Source organism: Rhinolophus sinicus, chromosome 1 (genome assembly GCF_057876585.1).
Source record: "Rhinolophus sinicus isolate RSI-liver-muscle chromosome 1, RSI-T2T, whole genome shotgun sequence".
NCBI lineage: Eukaryota > Metazoa > Chordata > Mammalia > Chiroptera > Rhinolophidae > Rhinolophus > Rhinolophus sinicus.
This window is the reverse complement of record NC_142501.1, coordinates 82,990,892-83,013,008: the sequence shown is the minus strand read 5'-3', so window position 1 is coordinate 83,013,008 and position 22,117 is coordinate 82,990,892.

Sequence of the window (22,117 nt, the reverse complement as noted above, 5' to 3'; positions counted from 1 at the left end):
AAGTCTCCACTGGGAAACCTAAGTGGAGATGTACGGTAGGTAGTCACATGAGTTTGGAGTCCAGGAATGAAATCCTGCCTGAAGTGAGAGGTTTGATGGTCATCATATCAAATGGTATTTGAAGCCAGATGGTTAGATGAGATTGCCTAGGGAGATGGCTTAAAGGTGACACAGGGGAGAGCCTAGGTGTCTCCAAATATTAAGCGATGGGCAAAAGTAGAGTTCACAAAGGACACTGGGAAACAGGTGCTAGAGATAGAAAGAAAACCAAGAGAGTGTGTGGTCACAGAAGTTAGAGAAAGTTTTTTTCAAGGAGGTAGTGTCAGATATTGACAGGCCAAATGAGAAGAAGACTGAAAAAGTGTATACTGAATCTAGCAACAAGAGAATCACAGGTTATCTTGTTGAGAATAATCTCAAGGAATGTGGGGAACAGAAGCTATTTAGAATGTGTTGAGGAATGTGCTAAGTTGGAAAGAAACTTGAGAAAATCACCTCGTAGAGCTGACATCCTTAAACATAAAAGTCCGAATATTTATATTTGGAAACTCTTTTGGGAAGGTCTCATAGCACCTATTATTTCTCCACAAACTGCCTAACTGCACAATGAGAGTTGAAAACAGCTGTTATATTCATCTCACTCACTCTTTAATTTTCCCCTCTAAAGAACGGCTAAAATTGAGTTTTTGTTACTGAATTTACTTAAACAAATTCACTTGATTTTTAGCATGCTGCAGATTTATGTCCTGATTCAATAAACCATGTCACATGATCGGAATCATTTTTAAATGGGCACATTGGTCTTGTCCCCTGATAGCTTCACACAAGTTGATCCTGGGAGTACTAGGAATTTCTCAGTCATCTAAACTCACGTTGGAAGTCACTTGTACAGAATTTAAAGAAGGATGCCAAGTAGTTCTAAAAGCAATTCTAGACAATCTCAGAAAAGACAGAAATTATACCTAAAACAACTTGTTACTTTGTTAGACTCACTGTTATTGTTGGTGGCAGTTTGTTGGTTTTGTTGTTTACTGTCAAAGATCATGTTCCTAGATTAATATTGGCTATTTAACTGTAATTTATACACCACTCTAAATTTGAAAAATAAATTTTGCTATGCTATTTCATTCGATTCTTTCAATAACCATGTAAAGTAGATAGTATCCAAAGTAATTTCTCCACTAGTTATACTAGGTGCTACTCTTAAGTAGACACAGAATAAAAATCTGTTCTTGTTGAGCATATCCCTAAGAGTGGAATGACTGCATCATATTTTAGTTTTAGCAGGTCTTGCTAAGTATTTTTCCAAAGCTGTTATACCAATTTACACTCTGACTAGCCATAGACAAGAGTTCCCATTACTCCATATCTTTACCAAAATTTTGTGTTTTCAGTTTTCTTAATGTTTGCCATTTTAATGGGTGGATCATAGCATCTTTCTTTGAAATTCGCATTTCTCTGATGACTAATGATGTTGAGCATGTTTTCACATATGTAGTGTCCATTTTGATATATTCTTTTGTGAACTGTCTTTCTGAGTCTCTTGTCAAAGATTAAATTGGATTGCTTATTAGATGTATCTACCATAAATATTTCCTCCCACTTTATAGCTTGTCTTTCCATTCTTTTAATGGTCTCTTTTTGATAAATAAAAAGTTTAATTTTAAAACAGTCCAATTTATCAATCTTTTCTTTTAAGTCACTGTGCTTTTTGTGTTCTGTTTAAGAAATTTTTGCCAATGTTAAGGTCATGCAGATATTCTTCTAAATTTTTTAGGTCACAAGTTTGACTCCAAGAATTTTTTAGCAGTCAAGCAAGAAAAGAATGCACAACCAAATACAGAATTCATAATATCCATAAAGTAAAGGAAAAATAGTGTTCAGGAAATATCCTGACAACAAGGTCAGGTAAAACTTCTCCAGGGCTATCTGTGGATTATAATGATCAACACCTTCAAAAACATCCTTACAATATTAACAGTAATGAGTTGCTTTTTACAACATCCCTTGATATAGCTAATTGCTTTAATGCTAAAGGGCAAATGAGTAAAAACACTTCTCCTTGAGTCAATATAGGCAGGTTTAGTTCTAGGGTAGATCACTGAGTATCTAGGCAACTTTCATATATACGGTAGTATTTTCTTCATCGAAGCTTTTGAAATGTTTTAAGCAACTGTGAGTAGAAGATTTCACTCCCAGAGATGTATTGGAATCCAGGAACTCATGTTGCCAGATTATTATGAACCATGCAAGTGCTTTTATAATTGGGAAGCCCAATGAGGACACATTCCTGCATAGAAAGCTACCTTGTTCTACTAGAACATGAATGGAGGAAGTAACTTCAGCAGAGCCAAATTACCCCCTAGGCAGATAAAACACTTATGAGGCCTATTGGTAAAGCACAGGCACTGTGCAAACAAATTTTGAAAGAGTTTGGTATTTCAGAACAGGTACTAAAATCATTTATGGTGAGGGTAGTCAAAACTTGGAAGGACTGATTTATTTTTACTTTATTTACGAGAAAATAGGGAAAGAGTGGCACCAAAAAACTCTGTTTTTTTGTTCATGTCCCCTAAATTTGGCCCTGTGCCTAGGTCAGATATTATACAGTATTTGCTTCTGATTTTAAGAACTAAATGAGGGTCCACCTGAACTCTTACCCGAGTCTCATTTCCATCTCAGTCTCCAGAGGTAACCAACTACTATGAGTTTGGTATGTGTAATTATTCATTCCTTATCACAAATAACATATATGTGTTGTAGAATGTTTATAAAATGCAGAAAAGAAAAAATAATAAAAACCATTCATGATTTCATAGCTCAGAGGCAACCTCTACTGTCTGATACATTTCCTTCTAGTTTTTCTCTATGCACACTATATCAATGTTTACAACAAAATACCCCATAATGTTTCCATAATCAGCACAGCTTAATGGTTAAGAACAGAGACTTTTGGACTAGACAGCTTGTGTGCGAATTTCAGCTCAGTAGTTCCCTTGGTCTTCTCTACATAATCCGCCCCCGCCCCAAAACACACACACACACACACACACACACACACACACACACACACACACACTTCACTCCCACAAACACAGACAGAATATAATGCCTCTGTCTGGGCCCTCTCTTAATTGTGGTTTATGTTCCTTCCCATCACGTTACAGATGAAGAAACTGAAACACAGGATAGTTAAACCATGTACTCAAAGCCAGACTGTTAGGAAAGGAGTGGGGAGGGGAGAGGCAAAGCGGATGTGACAGGCGTGGGAGTCCTCAAGAAATGTTAGGGCTTGGTTGCTTTGTTTTTAATAACTTTTTTATATTGGAATAATTTTAGTTTTCCAAAAAAGCTACAAAGATCAGTCAGAGACTTCCATTATAACCCTCACTCAGTTTCCCCTAATGTTAACCTCTCATGTCACTAAGGTACATTTGTCAAAATCAAAATTAATATCGCTACATTACTTTATTGAGATTTCTCCAGTTTGCCCATTCATGTCCCTTTTCTGCTCCAGGACCCAATTCAGGACATCTCACTGCATTTAGTCAAACTATGCTTTGAAGATGAATAATGATCAGAGGTACAGAGGGAGGGAAGGAGAGCTCAGGGCAATGAGCTAAGTGCAGAGCCACACAGGACTGAGCAATGAGATGTGGCGTTCAACGATGGCACTGGCTTGACCAGGACAGGCGGAGTAGGAGGTAGAAAGGGGTGGTGAAGTTTGGTAAATGATTTTGGATAGGACAAGGGTGCAATTGTCAAGCAGAGCAGTTGTGTCTTATGGATGTTAAGGGGTGGGCAGACAAGGGAGTTTAAGGAAGTGAGGGAAAGAACGTGACTGTCCAGCCCTTCCTACTCACATCTGCTCCCGGAGTCGGAGAAGAAAAATGCCTGGAAGAGACTAAGGGACATTATGTCATCTAATTCTCACAGCAACCTTTTCGGTAAGTGTTATCAGAATGCCCATTTCAGGAAAGGAAATCGTGGTTTATGAAGGTCATATAGTTCGCATAAGGTCAAACTACCGATAAGTGGTGGTGCTGGAAACTGAAGCAACGTCTGACTGACTCCAAAGCCTGTGTTTTATTGTCTAGTTCAATCTAAAATGTTCTTAATTATACTTATCAGAGTTCATAGCATAATTCTCCTCCTCTTTCAAGTGGTTGCTAAGTGTTAGACATTTGTATGTCATCAGCTTTTTCTGAAGGAACCCACGTGGAACTTTGATGCCCTAGAGCACTCACTCAAGGCTTGGAACACGTCTCTGTTCTTTCATGGACAGTGGTTACACAATAAGTAAGCCATTTGACGGGATCAATCATTTGAGTAATGGGGTTCATTTAACCTTGGTGGGGTAATTAGATATTTTCAAAGTTCAACTGACTTAGGGAGTTTGATCGTGACCCGGACTGCTGTCTAGAGCTTAGGCTCCCACATTTTGGCTTGGGACCTGAGCCAGAATGAAGATAGGCAACCTCAGACGTGGCAAGAAGCAGCTACGGACAGCGTCATTAGGAGTTTTCAATGTGCAACTTGAAATGCAGAGGAAAAGAAAGCTGCGTGCTGTTTTTCCCTGCTTGGATTCTCCTTTGAAAATTAGTGTCATTGAGACGGGAAATACCTGAGGCAAAGCCTGCAAAGCACCTCTCTCTCTGGCTTCTTCCTTCCTTTAGTACTCTCTCTTTTCCTTTACCAGATCCTTACAGAATTCCAGGTTTTCTCCTAAACTTTTGAAATAAAATAATATTCATCACAACTTATTGTTGAAATAAAATAGTTTTTCTCCTCCAATCTGGCAAAATCATTAAATGGTCATCAATGATTCTATCACAATATTAACCTTCAAGACTGATGAGCTGACATTTTCTTGTCATTCTGTTGAGATTGTACTCAGCATCTCTTATCAATTGATTTATCTCTGAATTATAACGGAATGTCTTCTAGTTTTGCCTGGTTTTCCTTCTATCTTGATAGTTCAATAGATACTCCTTCTCAAACTCTCCTGTTGACTCCTCCTCTTGCAGTTGATAAATATTAGAGTGCCCTGGGGTTCAGTCTCTGACTTTCATCCCATCCGGTATCTAGGTATACCTGCTTTCCGGAATCCCACCTTGGCTTTTACAAGAGACCAATACTGGTACCTGTTTTCACTAATAGAAAGAAGTAGAAAGAGGATTTTTGATTTTATGAAAAGAGGTGGAAAGTAAAAATAGCATTGAGCATCTGTTTTCCAGCAAGCATTCACAGAGGAAGCCCTCACCCTGTGCAGTGAAAGTGGTCCCACCAAGCTCCTTCCTGGGAACCACACTCAACATCCAGCATCAAGCCGCCATAGCTTTGAGTTTTGTCTGAGAGCATCTGTGCTTTATCTCCATTTATTTTGTGCATCCGTTAGCACGCTGTGTCCTAAGGTATCAGAAAAGCTTAAGAAAATTCGTAAGGATGTTATGCTTAATGTAAAATTGGCTGTAATTAAGCATTTCAGTCATGGTGAACAGAATTAATACATTGTGTGTGTGTGTGTGTTGACTTTTGTGTCTGGGAACAGACAAATATTTTCCCATAGGAATTAACGGTAATTGCTTCTTCATTTCATTTTGGCTTATGAAAGTTTTCATAATAATGTCTACTTTCAGATAGTGGGGGAAACCTGTACTCCTGTTTTAGATGAATTGCCCAGGCCCATAGCACTAAAAACCATCTACATACTGCCGGCCAACAAATTTATATCTTCATCCCTGACTGATTACCTCAACTCAAGAGTCATGCATCTGATTGACAATTGCACGACATCTCTTCTTGAATGTCTAATAGTCATATCCACTTGACCAAGTTAAAAACTGAATTTTTAAGAACTCCTTAAAATTCCCCCCCCCCCAATTTTTCTCATCACAGAAAAAGCAACAGTTTCCAACCATTTGTTAATGTCCCAGTTTTAGGTGTCACAATTGGTTTGCTGAGTTCCCTGACTCCCCCACATCAATCCATAACCATGTCCCATTGCTTCTACCTAAATCTGACCACTCATTTCCAGTTCTACCATCTTAATCTAAATCACTGTTGTATTCATCCTTTAATATAGCAACAGCCTTCTAACTGTCCTCCCTGCCTCCATTTTTGCCCACTGACCATTTATTTTCTGCACAGCAGTTAGTGACCTTTTAAATTTATAAATGAGATCTGTCACGTTTCTGCTCAAAATTCTTCAGTGACTTCCCATCACACAGAAAACACAACTCACACTACTTACCATTGTCTAGGAGAGACTACACAATCCCTTCCTGCTTTCCTTTCTGACTTTACATCTTTTATGATTTTCTCCTTTCCTCCACTTGACTAGTTTTCTAGTGTGCCTCAAATAGGTCAAGATTGTTTCCTCCTAATATCTTTATCCTTGCTATTTCCTGTCTATGATTCTTCTTCTTGCCGGCCATATAGCTGACTCCTTCCCATAGTGAAGTGTCTGCTAAAGGAGACCTTCTTGGATAGTTCTTCTTTTACCACCCAACCTTTATCAATCATTTCTTATGCACAACAGCCATGTAAAACTGAATACTGTGTACCTTACACAGTAGAATATAAATGTCACAAGTTCAGGGACATCTTGACTTGGCACATTGTAAGCACTCAAAGTTTTTTGATTATTTGAATAAATGCTCATCTCTTCCTTCTTGAATGTCCCAATTCTAAAACTCCATAACTCTTGATTTGTGCATATGTTCATTTTATGTCTTCTATATGAACTTGAGTAACTTTTATAAAAATAGAGACCCACAGAAAGTCAGGGAAGGGCAATTTAGTTCTTTCAAGGCATCTATTGAAACTAATACTATAGTTAATCCATTATTTTAAAAAGTCTCACCTGAAAGATGTTATATGATTATACATAGCTTACACCTAGAAGCCTATAAATATTTTTGTTTTCATTGACACAGTTGTTCCATAGATGAAAGAGGAGGACCAGATGGAGAAGGGGATCAGTAGGAAGAGGAAAGGAGACTAAAAGTTATTGAACACCTGCAATGGCCATTTAGTTGGAAATGTTGCATATCTTTTGTAGTTCTCCCTGAAAAACTTAAAGGTATGTTTTCATTAACTTCATTTTTCTGATGAAGAAAAATGAGGTTGACTGTTGATAATGTGTCTGAAGTCAGTTGGGTGATTGGTGGTGGAATCAAGGATGTTAGTTCTGTTAATTTCAAAAACTAAAATATTTTGCGCTGTGTTAGCTTGCCTATCCAGACTTCTACTGAATATTCAAATGCCTGTCCCTCTGGAAAGACATGGTTTTATTGGGTTATAAGGCTTCAGAAGTGACTCCGTTTATATTTGCTTCTTGTCTTATGTACGGACTTATTAAATCCAACTGCTATTTGATGCAGACTCACTGAAACTGTTGCTAGTGCAATGGTCTTGTCATAGATTAGGGTAGTCTAACATTCTAAAAATTACATCATATAAAACAAGACACATAGAGACCACCCCCCAAAAAAAAAATCCCACCTGTACTATTATAATAAATGAAGATGAGAAAGATACATTATTTTCAGGTATATGCTTTTGGTCTTCAAAGTAACACCATTTAAATTAGCCCTGCAATTAATCTCATAAATGCTTCTACTAAGCATTTAATAAATACTTCGGGGGAAGGAGAAAAGGAAACAAAGATAATTATGCCTAAAGTACTAATATTGTAGAAGTCAGTGCTCCTTTGTCTTTTTTATGCTCTTTCTTTCTTTCTTTTTTATATTTTAGCTCAATGGAAAGGTTATTCCAAGGCTAGTAGCTTACACTGTTGACAAATGTGTGCCTATATCTTTAAAATTGCTTGTTGACTTTCTCACTCTTTAACCAAAACAATAGCTTTTATTGGTATTATACATTATGATTTGCAAAATCCCTTAGATATATGATATCTGCCCTCGTAAGAGCCTTGGGTTTGCAAATAGCAGAGAAATTAAGAATGAAGTTTCTGGTACCAGATTATTTAGGTTTGACTCTGTCCTTTATTTAGGTTTGACTCTGTCACTTTTGCTTCCATTTCTACAACTGGGAAATAGAGACATAGACATGCAATACCTATTTAATAAGGTTTTTTAATGAAACATAAATGAACTAACACTTATTAGTAATAATGATTGTTATCTTTACTACTTCTAACAAGCATCCTAGAATATTTTAAATAGAAGACATGGTTTCTCCTCATGTTGTGTCTTTCAATTAGAGATAAGTGAAGCTCTTTCAAAGTATTTAATTGGCTCCCCACTTCCTAATAAAAATTGAGACAAGATTCCTTAGCACAGGAATCAATTTCTCTGTGTGATGTTACATTGTGATATTCTTCCTCAGTATATGAGCAGGCGGCTGCAGGGAGAGAGTGCCCTGAGGAAGGAAGAACAACTTCCCCGGGTTCTGATTTCATTGTGTGCTTCGCTAATAGGTATTAATTTTATGTTTTCTACACTCAATTGGAAGCATAGTGTTTCATTCCAATTATACTAAGAATAATTTTGACTAATGGTTTTGTTGGAAAAAATCTAATGATGACAGCTATATGAATAGCCTATTATAGGTTAGGATTTGCTCTCACATAAATTATTCTATTCAGTGTAACTAAGATGATCTTTTATATATAAGTTAAATAATATTGAGAGATTCACTGATTTCCATAAGTTTACATAAGTGATTTTCAAATCCATCATAGGGTTTAGCTTCATACATAGAGTGTAGCTTCAGCTATGAACATATCTAAGACTAAATTTTCTTGTCTGTTAAACTGAGAATAACAAATAATTACCTACTGAGTGGATTATTGAGATGATTTAACAGATAACCTGCAACAAGAGCCATTCCAGGCACATAGTAGATGTTATATCAATGTTAGTTGTGCTAATTTTGGATAGATGAACATTAAGGATATACTACCTGTAAATTAAGCCATGGCAATGCTTTTTAAATAAGTAATACATGATTTTTTTTTTTTTTTTTATATATTGCATTGTTGGCCCAATGAGTTTTACTTAATATTATTTTACAAAAGATATCTTTCTCAAAATTGGTATTTAGGATGATTTCTGTCCTTATAGTTTGTGTGATCAGTTCATTAGACTCCAAATCAAGCCCCCAAAACCCATTTATTAGAATAAAATTTTAATAAATTTAAAAATTTACATGAGGTATATTTACATGAGGTGTATTTCCTCTTTGGAGGGAAAACTAGTTTGTAGAGGTTACAATACAACGATTCCTCCAGTGAGGGAAGCAACAATATACTCAGTTTAGAAATACACTGTTTGAACCTGGTACAAAAAATGTGAAATATAATTTTGAGTTCTCTTGGCAAGATGTGACTGGATGATTCAAAGATAAAAGGTATAAATGGCTTATAAAATGGTTCAAAGGAAATATGGGGCATCAAAGAATTATTGCAACATAAAAATTTGCTGGAAAATGAATCAGAAACTTCAGAGTTAAATTTTACTGAAAATGAACATGGCTCTGAAGTGCTTAAAACAAAAGGCAGTGGTGAAAAGTGGACGTTAATTAGACTGGGTTTTTACAAAATTCAGAATCAAGGATTTGGTGAATACAAGCCTAGATTTAATCCAATCTTGCCAATATTAAAAATTGTATTATATCATCGAGGCAGAGGGAGCGTGAGATAGCACAGCATTGAATAAAGAGTGCTGGGGTTTGATGTAGTCTTGAGCCCTCCGACCAAGTGCTCTCTCTGTGTTTAATTTCCTCATCCAGATAATGAGGATGATTATAACACTTGCTCTGCCTCCTTTCTACAGAGTGGATGTCAGGATCAAAGGAACAGATTGAAAAATATATTCTGAAATTTAAGATGTTGCGCACGTTCGACATGAGTGAGAAACAAAAATTAAGCAACACTATCGGTTCAAAAAGAATAATACATTTACAGATTCGATTTAAAACAAAATAAATTATGTCTCTTTGGAAAACCATGTGTATTATCTATTAACTATTGCTATCTATTATCTATTGGTCTGTAACAAACCATCCCAAAATTTACTGGCTTAATTTATTTCCTCATTAGTCTGTGGGTTAGCAATTTGGGTTCACCTGGGCAAGTCTTCTGCTGTTCTCACTTGGAATTATTCATGCAATTACAGTCATCTGGAGACTCAGCTGGGATAAGGTAGTATCTGACGGTTATGTTTCTGGTGGTTAGTGTTGGCTGTCAGCTAGTTGGTATAGGGTTTTTAGACCGGTGGGTTCTTTTTGCTCTGTGAGGTTTTTTAGCCTCTAGTTGGCTAGATCAGGTTTCTTTAAATAATAGTCTCAGTGTGATGGTTCAAGAGGGTGAGAACAGAAGCTGTAAGGTCTCTTGGAACCGAAACTCAAAATTCCTCTATGGTTATCTGCTGTATTCTAGTTGTCAAACCAAGTTACTGGCCACCTGAAATTTAAGAGATGGGACAATATAAATTTAAAGGCTGCCTCTTGGGGGGAGGGACAAAGTGACATTGCAAAAGTCCACAGGGATGGGACAAAGTCTTGTGGCCATCTATGTAGATAATTTACCACCATCAATATGGTATTTGGTTCCCGATCTTTCAAAATATTTGTATCAGAAGGACACTCCTTGAGGAAGGCTCAATGGCACAAATCCCAAAGAAAAAGTCACATTTTCAATAGAGACACTTCATTAAGAATGGAGAGTCAATGGCAAGAACGAATCCACTGGTGTCCTGTGGAGGAGAAGATGTAACAAGTACAAGGATACGTTAGAAAAACCCAAGAAAGAAGACAGGGTCAAGACAACCAGGACAGAGAACTCTGTGGGTTAACCCAAAGGAAAGGGGAGTTAGAGCCATTTCAGAATCAAAGTTTAGAAATTGTAGTAAAGGACATCACTGAAAAGAGTTTTGGAGGAACAGATACTATAGATAATAGCTCTCTCAAGTGGTCTCAAGTGGGATAGAGGAGGGTGGAAATCAGAGTGTCTGTAGCAGCGTGTCTAGAGACGGCATGAGCAGGTGTTGGGTTTGATACGTGATCTAAGGCATGAAGTTGTGTGAGGACAGATAAGATCAAATAGCCTGTGTTCGCTGGAATATGCCAAACTAGTAAGACTCTGACCAAGAAGAAAAGGTAGGTTTGGAGATTAGAAAAGCTACGCCAGAATGGAAGAGAATCTTACGAGAAGCAGTTTCTAGGGTCGTCTGAATAATACTGTCAGTTGGTATATTTTCAACCTGATAATATTTTATGTACCAATTATTTTCCATCCATTCAAAAACACATATTCATCATTCACAATGTTTTAAACACCATAGTAGGCTGTGGGGATATAAGATCAAGCAAGATATATTCAAGAGCCTACAGACACTATCGATACAAGCAGTAATAGTCATGACACAAAACCCAGGAGTCATAGAAGGGAGGTCTCATTCAGTCTTGATTACAGGGCAGGATTCCTAGAAGATTAAAGTCTAAGAACCAAAAAATGTAGGAAATATCCATGTCATGGTGGGGAGAGGTGATGAGAAGAGAGTATTCCAGGCAAAAGATACAGTATGCTTAAAGGAATCTTAGGTCAAGCAATGCTTGGCATATTTATAGAACTCTATTGTCTCAACAAGCTTATTATCCGAAATATAATAATCATAATTACAAAAGTTAGAAACTACTAAATTCATACTTCATGGTGCAAATTTTACTAGGCACTCTATATATTATCATTAGTCATCAAAAAGCCAAATAGCATAGACTATTTATTCCACTGGACTCCCCCCCACTTCCCCCCCAACTGGGGCCCCGACAGACACACACATACCAACACAACGTTAGTTAGATTAGTAAGATGTATAGGCTGGTTTGTTTCTAAACCACAGCTCTTTACTATAGGGTACTTAGATTTTTGACAAGACCATTTTATTGTGGCCATTTTGACAAAACCAATTTTGATAGAGATATTTTGGATGCAGCTACTTTTATAAATGCATAGTTTGACTCACCCTTTAAAAAATAAATGTTCAGATTTTTATTTTGAAATAAAAAATGAAATAAACCTTCTGCCCTGGTTCCTGAGCCTCAGCCCTCATCTATCCCGTCTCTGTGATAGGCAGTGAGGATCAGCTGCAGTCAGACATACTCTGGCAGACAAACCACGAGCTGTGTTTACCATCCGTGCCCCTGTCAGAAAGGCCATCAATTAACTGCAGTTAAAGGGCTGCCTGTTTCTGAAAACGTGCTGTGTCTTCTACTGTCTACTTCTCCAAATCCTCTGATATCTTCAACAAGGAAATAATGGTCATATTCATTTGCTTTCAATCAATAGGTAGATGTGGCTATTTAATCTTTTTTTTTTTTCATTTGAAAATTGAAAGCAGTGTTTCTCAACAGAGTGTGCACATTTCAATATCTGTGAAAAGACAGCGCATTAGTTTGCAAATCTTATGCAATATTACACTTTTAGATTTGAAAAAGAAAAAACATACTATGATTTTATATGGGGCAATAATGCTTATTGTTTTCATAATGTGAACAACAGAAACTAGAGTACCACAGACTCTTCTGTGCTGATAGGAGTTAGGCAGATCATACTGATTCTGAGAGAGATAGTGGTGGGAAGAGGAAATACTTGCCTCTATATCAAGTTTCACAACGGAAAGGATGAAGATTTAAATACCGGGGGTGCCAAAGAAATGGTATAAGTGGACACTTTGGTCAACATTGCCCTAGCAGTAGTTCACCATAATCAGAAGTGTCTGGACGCTGATGGTAACCACTTTGAGCACCTCTTGTAATTGTATAAGTCAAACGTGACTTGTATTCATCTTTTGTTATTGGTGTATATTGAGTGTTACAATTTTAATACAGTTTGCCTTTCTTAAAATGTGTATACATTCTTTTGGCACCCTCTGTATATATACACACACGGACACATCTATAGATACGCACACACACACACACACACACACACACACATACAAACACACACACACACACACACAAACACACACACAAAGGGTTAGTACACTTAAGAAAAAGATGAGAAATCCTCTTCTTGTAGAAAGAATGAACATAACCTGCTTTTTGGGTACTCCTGATCTGATGACTGTATTAAAGTGGGAATTAGATAGTTGGGAGGGGTGCTTAGGGTATATTTGAATCACAGTGTGAATCCTTATTTTCATTCCTAAGCTTTGCAGGAAATCTTTCAAAATATAATACTGAGAATATGTAAGACTTCCTTTGACTTACAATGCATATTTGGTGAAAAAGAAACCTTAAACTAATTTTTCATAAAGGTGCATTTATACATTCTTAGTCATTTACAAGCTGAATATAAAAATATTTTAGATTTTAGCCTTCATTTGTAAGGTTACACTTAAAAACAACCTTGGGTATATTTAATGAGAATTGAAAAATCTGCGTAGCTCACATAAGCAAGAAAAGACCTCAAATTAGAATTCTGCATTCCACAAGCAAATAACATTGGAAAAATTTTCCTCACTCTTGGTGTATTGTGAAAGAAGTGATTCTCCCACTGAGATGCCCTTTCCTCATGCTTTTTGTGAAAAGCATCAGTTTCACCTGTGCCACCAAATATAGACTGTTAGATCTGTCCCCACAATGGCTTCCAACTCTCCAACAGTCACACTGGTCCCCAGTTCAAAGGTTTATTGTAAACAGGGCAGTTGGTGGCGATCTGAAGAAATCAAATATTATGGAGCAAATTGGGTTGGCTCAATTTTGTGTCAAAATATAGCAAAAAGCATTTACTGACTATCTGCTTCTTTGCTTTTTATTGTGGAAAATTATGTGTAAGATTTGACTCTGAATTTAAAAGCTGATAGCTGTAGAACTGACATGCTCTTGCATCCTTACCATATGCATTTAAGATAATATGAAACACAACAAATTGCCATGCTCAGTAAAGCTTCTATAACTGTTACTATTAATATCATTTTTTTTGGTCAGTGATACAATATGACATGAATATTGGGGTTTTTTTCTTTTTTAAAGAGCTTTTTCTCCTGCAGAGATACATTCTTAAGAGACCAAAAGAATAAATTCCTCTCTATTTGACATTAATGGTTTTTTTTACATGTGTAATATGACATAGTCAAATATAACAATCTCCAAGAGACTGATTGAATTGTTTTGTTGTACTATAAATATTGTTTGAAAGGAAGGAATCATAGTCTGGGAATTCATTTTGCCCACTGCTAAGTTGTGATGTGTTTCCCTGGGGAAGTGGGTGAAAAAGGGGTTAATTTGGACACTGGGGACAATAAAAGATAGTACGAATCCAGTAATCTTTGAAAATTACCCATTAAAGAAGAACATTCAGCCTTGAAGATGAAACAAATAACAAAAGTCCCTTCAATTTGAAAATGACACAAATACAAATACTATAAATAAAAAGAGAATAATGTAGCTGAATCTCTGTCACATGATAGCTGGAGCAGATACTGTCCGTGGTAACCCCCACCCCCACCTCCCACTCCCCACTTACCACCCATCCCAGGTCCCATTTACCTGTCTATGTAGGTATTAGCGGCTAAGGGTATACATCTGTATCTCTCTCTGGAGGCCTGCCCTTGGTTCATGGGAGCCGCCTCATGAGAACACGCCTGGAAGGCTGTAGCCACAGATTGATGAGGCAGGGGTGTAATAGCCCAGCCCTCTTGCTTCTAAGCAAGACAGCCTCTGTGATGCAATCCAAGCTCCAGAACTCCCTACAAGATCAGAAGGCTAGACTTCTCCTAAAAGCCCATCTTTGCCAAGTTTTTCCCCTATCTTGTTTTGCTCCTCTCACACCCTTATAGGTTTCCTGCAGAGCAGTAGTACCTCAAAAAATCACTTGTATAAAAATTCCCACCTCATACTCTGCTTCTAAGCAAACTGACCAAAGAATTATCAATATCACATCATTGTCCTGTTGTGTTCACAACAGTTTGAAAGTTTTAGTAATGAGACTATGTTTTCTAGGACTACTAATTAACCTTGACATTGTTAAATGGTCTTCAAGGTAATTTCTATCACTTGGTTGCTTTATTCTTTGAATGTATTAACTTTTCTTGCAGAATTTTCATCAAATAGAAACTATACAGTTTAGGATAACATATTTGCTTAAAATGAAAATCAAAGTGAAGAAGTTGCTAGCTTTTGCCCATCAAAGGATTTGAGTACAGATAGAGCACAGGATTTGGAGCCAGACAGACTTATGCACTAATTTTGGCTCAATAATTTATTAGCCAACTGTCCTTGGTCAAATCCCATGAATTTTCTGAGCCTCTGCCTAGTTTTATTTAAAATTAGAATAACCATGTCAATGCCATTTCAATGTTGTGATGACTAACATCATAATAATGTAGCTGGTATGCTTGGATTAGTGTCCGACACATTTTAGGTGCTCAGTAAACGATATCTTTAGCAGTGAAAAAAGGTTTGAATGCAGATGTCAGGAAATCAGTTAATAAGGCTGGAGTTTGTACTCTGTGCTTCTAACCTCTTGGCAAGTTTTCTTAATTGATGGTGGATGCCCCATGTAGAAGCTTTCAAACAGGGCCTGTTTAATCTGAACCGGAGCATACACCTGAGTATCCTAAGTGTATCCAGCTGTTCCAGCTGATGTATCAGAAAGGAAAATGGTGGTATTGAAGTTCCCAAATTGTAGATGTTCTAGGCCAGAAGAAGTTGTAAATTGGTAACCTGTCGGGAAATCTGTCATTCAGACAAGTTTTGTCATATAAAGTAAATAAAGAGAAAAAGAAGACAATTGAACACATTAGATATTGGGGGATTGTACTTGAAATCCACATCTGGTTTCTCTTGAGAAAGCACAGGTCTTCCTTCCCACATGACAGTAACTGGCTGGAGCCAAGCAGAAGCTCCCATCTTTAGGTAGAACATATACCCTCTAGTTTTTTCAGAGTTAGGATAACCACATAATTTACTGTCAAAACCATCATCTTTGGGAATGATAGGGGTACAATCAATAATTATGCCAGAACAACAAGCATAAATCAGACCTATCCCTGGGCAAACTGGGATAAATCCTGCCACAGCCAGAGTTCCTTCCACTCACTAGTGTTTCTCATACTGAATCACTCTATTCTACTGTATCACTTGAATTTCACCAGTAGGTATCACAGGACTCGCTTCAAGAGTGTTCGGTCCTTTGAATGAGTCCAAGAATTGGTAATTAATTTATTGGGTTTGGCAGTCTCATAAGTGAATTACTATTAAGTAGGAAGTACCTGTAATAAACTGATTCTTACAGCCAAGATGATATACAGAGTTCAAATAGTTATATTTTTCTCTATTGTTTTCTTTGTTTGTTTTCTATTTTTCTCTATTTGTTTTCTATTCAAAAGACTTCATAATTAAAAATACATTTAAAAATTTTTAAACAAACTTGTACAGAAGGAAAGCAGCAAGAAAAAATGGCACAGTTTTCACATTTTTGGGATGCCAATAATTTCTGCAAGTCAGGCAGATTTGTGGATTTCATTTGAAGAACACATTTGCTGTACGTGGCAAAACATCTTTTGAAAGGCGGGATGGGTGACCAAAGAAAATGACACATATGGAATACGAAGTTGGAGACACGAACATGATCAGCTTAAGAGGGAAACAATGCAAGCTTATTTAGAATGGACAGCAGGCTTTGCAATCTGTTGCACTGGAGTTTTAGGGACTTACCACAGACAGTGTTTGTTATTGCAGAACGTTTTGCTTCCCAGGAGGAAAAAAGATTAACCAAAAGAAATACAACATTAAAAAATACACAGATGATACAGCAAAATAAAGTCCTAGACTATAAACCACAGAAGTCTCAATATATTTGCTTGGGAATTACTGGTGGGGCCCACAGTTGAACACTTCCATCCTAAGGATGTTTATAGAAAGAGAAGATTGAGTAATGCTTGCACTGGCCGAAGTCAAGCCCCCTACCACTCCCCACAATCCCCACTCTCTTGTGGCTTCTTGGACTTCTGTAATTTTCTTTTGGCACGTTTGACTTTTTGTCTCCTCAAATCTGGCTTGCCTGTGGAATGTGTGTCAAGAAGCAGGACTTATTTACTCATTGGGAAACTGACCACTAGTGTGAAGTTGAGCATACCTGACGGGAAGAAAGAAAGAAGGGCCATGTGCTCACCCATCCACCACACAGGACAGCCGCTTCATGGCCATGGGCCATTTTGCTCCTCACCTAGCAATGGAAATTGTATGTTGGGCCAATTGGCATCTTAGGCCTAGAGTGTGCTGGTTAATTGATCTTCTAGCCAAAAGTCTTTCTAAGTTCCAGAAATTCCTTCTCTGAATTCTGAGATGTGTGAAATTCTTTTTTTTCCCTTAAGAGGACTGTCCCCAGGGTTGTTTTAAAACATTTGTTCTCTTTATTTCAACCACAGTTCAGATGGTTAAGTTAGGGTGTAAATAATGTTTTCTGTGACATTTAACCTAGTTTCTTAACTCAGTAATTACTTTTATTTTTATTTATTCTTCCTGGTACAGCGATTCTATGAAGAAAGGATAAAATATAAAACATTTAAAATGGCCCTATTTCATATGAATGATGTTTATGGCAGAAGAAGTTAGTATTATTTTTTCCCTTCAGATTCATATTGAATATTATTGAATACTGTTCTTTTCAATACGATTGTGGTAAAAGCTGGAGGAACTCATCAGCTGACACTCCTGTATGTATTTTGGCCACTCCCATGCTTTGTTTGCTATTTGCTATTGGCTTTCTGCAAAAATAATAACAACAATAGCAACGATAACAAAGATGAATATATCAAATGAAAATAATTATATTGAAAAATTCTAACTAGAAAATGTATAATTCTGCATTGAATAGCTTTTTTTTCAAAATTAAAGTTTGTTGGGGTGACAATTGTTAGTCAAGTTACATATGTTTCAAGTGTACAATTCTGTAGTTGTACTCACCCAGAGTCAGTTCTCCTTCCATCACCATATATTTGATCCCATTTACCCTCATCTGCCACCCCCCTCCTCCCTTACTCTCTGGTAACTACTAAACTATTGTATCTATGATTTTTTGTTTCTTTGTCTTGTTCCTTTGTTGTTTTCAGTTTTATATCTCACATATCAGGGAAATCATATGGTTCTTGACATTTTCTGTCTGACTTGTTTCGCTTAGCATAATAATCTCAAGATCCATCCATGTTGTTGCAAATGGCACTATTTCATATTTTCTTATGGCAGAATAGTATCCCATTGTCTCTATATACCACATCTTCTTTTTATTGACCCCTATTATATTATATTATTGAACAGTCATTATAATAATAGTTGATACTTACTGTGGGTTTACTTTGTACCAAGTGTCTTACTAAGAATGTCACATGTATTTTTACTTTTAACCAATATGATAGCCTTTTGAAGTGGTGCTAATAATATTACTATTTTATAGATTTAAAATTGAGGTTTGAAGAAATTAGCAATTTATTTGAGGTCATGTAGTTTAGTAATGACAGACCAGGGATTGCAATTCATATATCTGTCTGACTCTAAGGTCCAAGTTCTTCAACTACTGCTACACTGCCTCTACTGTCCTTACTTAGGCTCTCAGATGAGACAGGTTCTCTAAGTGCTTATCTGTTCTTTGATTTTAAGCTCAGCTAAATCCAACTGACACTGTTGAACCTTTACACATTCACAGGCATACAACCAAATATTTCCTTGACAGTGATGTATTTGACTCTCTACTCTCTGTTTCCTCAATGTAAATAAAGATAACAATACCTACTTCATATAATTGTTGATTATGTTATCAATAAAAGATAGCTATTACTGTTAACATCAATATTCAAAAATAATTTCCTGGCATAAGATGTTTAATCAATAAATGTTGGGTAAATGGATGAATGAACGAATGAATGAATGAATGAAGGTATAGGGTAAGACAGGGTCTTGTCTACAAAAGTTAATAGTCTGGTAGTAGGGAGAATAGAAATGCTTCGCTATTTGTGTTTCAGTGGCATGCATTTTATACTAATGGAACACATAGGTTCTATTGATACAGAAATGAGCCAATATCTTTGGGTAGAAATGACAAAGAAGTAATTCAAGGAGGCTTCATAGGAGGAAGAAAGGAAGAACAGAAAAAAAAAAAAGGGCAGTCAGAACAAGTCAGAGTGGTTTAGGGATTTGAGTGGGAGAGACAAGAAATAGGAAAAGCAATTAGGAGATTATTAGATTATTGTTACTCTTAGGACAAAAGATGATGAAAAGTTGAGCTTGGCAGTGACGGAAAATGAAAAGATAAGGATGATTTCCAGAAGCATTTGAGTGGTGGGCAAGACTTGGTGATTAAATGCAGGAGGTGGAGGAGAAGGAGACAGAAAAGGTTTCTGGCTTGCTCAGCTGAAAGGATATTGATGACATCACTGAGATGGGAAACAGATTCCACAGTGCAATTCCAGGCAAGTTACTATCTTCTGAATCTCCACTTTCCTTATCTATAAACTTAAGGTCTTATCAATATAGTTGAGATGAGAATACACTGATATAGTATGTGAAGAACTGAGTATAATGCCTGGCACTTAGCAAGTGCTGAATACATAGCTCTCTTACTCTGGGTGGGAGTGGCAGTAGGAACAGCAAAGAACAAATATGCTTAGTGTTGGCGTATTTGAGTTTGAGTGACTTATACATCATCTAAGTCAGCATGTGGAACTGCTAAAAGAATATCTGGTAATTTGTAAACTTAAGGAAAAGAAGACACATCCTTTTGGTTGAAATGTGCTATTTTTAGTGATGTCTTAAACTTAAATAAAAGAGATCATAAAATTAACCATAGCCCTTTCCGAGCCATGGGAATAAGGTCAACCAGTAAGGAATGACTGGGGAGGAGTTTCTGTAACTCCCAGTACAGGACCAATTTAGGACTCTCACAGCCACCTATTCTCTCCATCTTCAAAAACGACTGTGACTGCTTGCTTCTTGAATGCAATAGTCACCATCCAAAGGCAGAAAACTACCTTCCTTACTCCAAATTGCACATAAGGGGTCATAATCACTCATAGCTTACTTTGTGCCCTGGGTGGGGGGGGGGGGACAGAGGGAGAGTGAAATCTACTTTTTAATCCAGATTTAATTTGGTATATTAACCAAGCTCAACCTATTGCTATTTCGTATTTAAGCACAGCTATTTAGTTTGTTTTAGTTTCCTATTTTCTGTGTATATTTTTTAAAGCTTGGAATTGGCTTCTTAGTTTATCATTTAAAATTTCTTCACGGTGTTGATTTTTAAAGTGGACTTTGGCTCTATTGATAAAGTAAAATTATATCTAGCTTATTTCTTAGTGGGATGCATCCTCTACTCCAATTAGGAACTGGAGATGAAGGTGAATATTCCTTGTATTTTGTTGATTGAATGTATTTTAAGAGTAAGTGAATGGGAAAGATGAACTCTTTGTTCATACTAAATCCAACCATTTAGCACACAGCCTTACATGAAAAGAAAATCCATGATGTCCAATAGTTAACCACCTACAAAATCAATGAAATATCTGGCTCTAGGATATTTGTATCATTTTTGAAAACAAATAATTTGTATATTAACTTCAATTCCCAAGGTATCATTAGACATATAAATATATTCTTTTTTTCATTATTATGCAGACTAACTCAAGCTATAAAAAAATACAAAGCAGTTTCTCCATGAGAAAAAGCAAAGCACAGGTTTGTTCTGTTTTGTTTTTAAATCTGAACTTTCTGAGGAAAGTAGAAATATTTCCATGTTACCAGAACATTCAACAAATACAAAAAGTAATTTGAAGAACATTTTCAGCTAAGGAATTTGGGGCAGCAGATTAATAGTACAGTTTGTTGAATCTTTGCCTGACATGTATTGTTTATGCAAAATGTTGCCAGTAGACTCATATCTTAATTCACCCAACACCAAATGCAGCAGAGACTGCTTGTGTAACCTAAAAGTACACTCTATCAGTGACTGTTCTCTTGAATTAGCATTATGAAGCAAACCACTTAATTATTCACAGTAAATAAATAAACAGACATTTCAAACCTTCCTCAATATGGAAGCTATTAATTTAGAGAACAAATAAGCTTCAGATTTGTTTATAAGAAAAAGAATATCACTGACTCTCTTCTGCAGTCTGTATTAAGGTTCCAGAGTAGATTTCTAATCAGACTTCACACACTTTGAATATTTCAAAGTGAACTTTCATTTCACTTATCAAAATCTCAATCCATTTGTTATGAAGCAAGATATTTCATTGAAGATTTATACTGTCGGTTCCCCCCCGTGTCCCCATTTTTTTTTCAGTAACCAGAAAGTCACCTTGTTATCTTTAGCATGGTAAATAACCTTTGAGGCAATAGCAATAAATCATTCTCTTTTGAACTGTTTGTGTGTTTGTGTGTGTACGGGTGGGCGGGTAAATTAAATTACAGGGCTCCCTGGGGCAATCAGAATTGCCACCCCAGGTAGTTAGGCAGGTTATCCCATAGCAGTGTTCAGTTTTTTTTAAAAGTGTCTAATGGCTGCTTTTATATTTCAAGAGTAAAAGAAAAATAATTACCTAAAGCCTTGTGATGAGACATCCCAGTGAAGGAAAGGGCATGATGGCTTTAAATTTGCCAATGGACACCTGAATTAATTCTGATACTCTTGAGATAACTGGCATTTTTAGGGATTGGCCTGAAGAATTATCATTGAAAACCACCAGCCTGAGAAGTTGTCAGGGACACTAGGCTGATGTTGACTTGGGAGAAAATGCCTGTGCAGTGACCTGGATCTGGTACACATTAGCACCATCTCTGTCACTGCAAAGCAGTTAAAACCCAAGGCAGGGCCTGGCTCCTCTCCCTGGGGTGTGGAGGTCAGACTCCCCACCCTTCATGTTTCTTGGACCATGCAGGGGCTTTCTATTAATCTGGCAAGTGAGGATTTGACTGCTCTTAGATGTTTTTTTTCATAAGCAAAGCTACCATAATTTAAAGTTGATATAGCAGCTTTATTTGGGGTGACTCCAGCAATTTTGCTTTCTTGTGCAACGTATACCAGCATTAAGCATGATGCCCGAGAGTCAGAGCCAATTGCATGTTCAGGCAGTGGCCGTGAACTGTGTAGAGG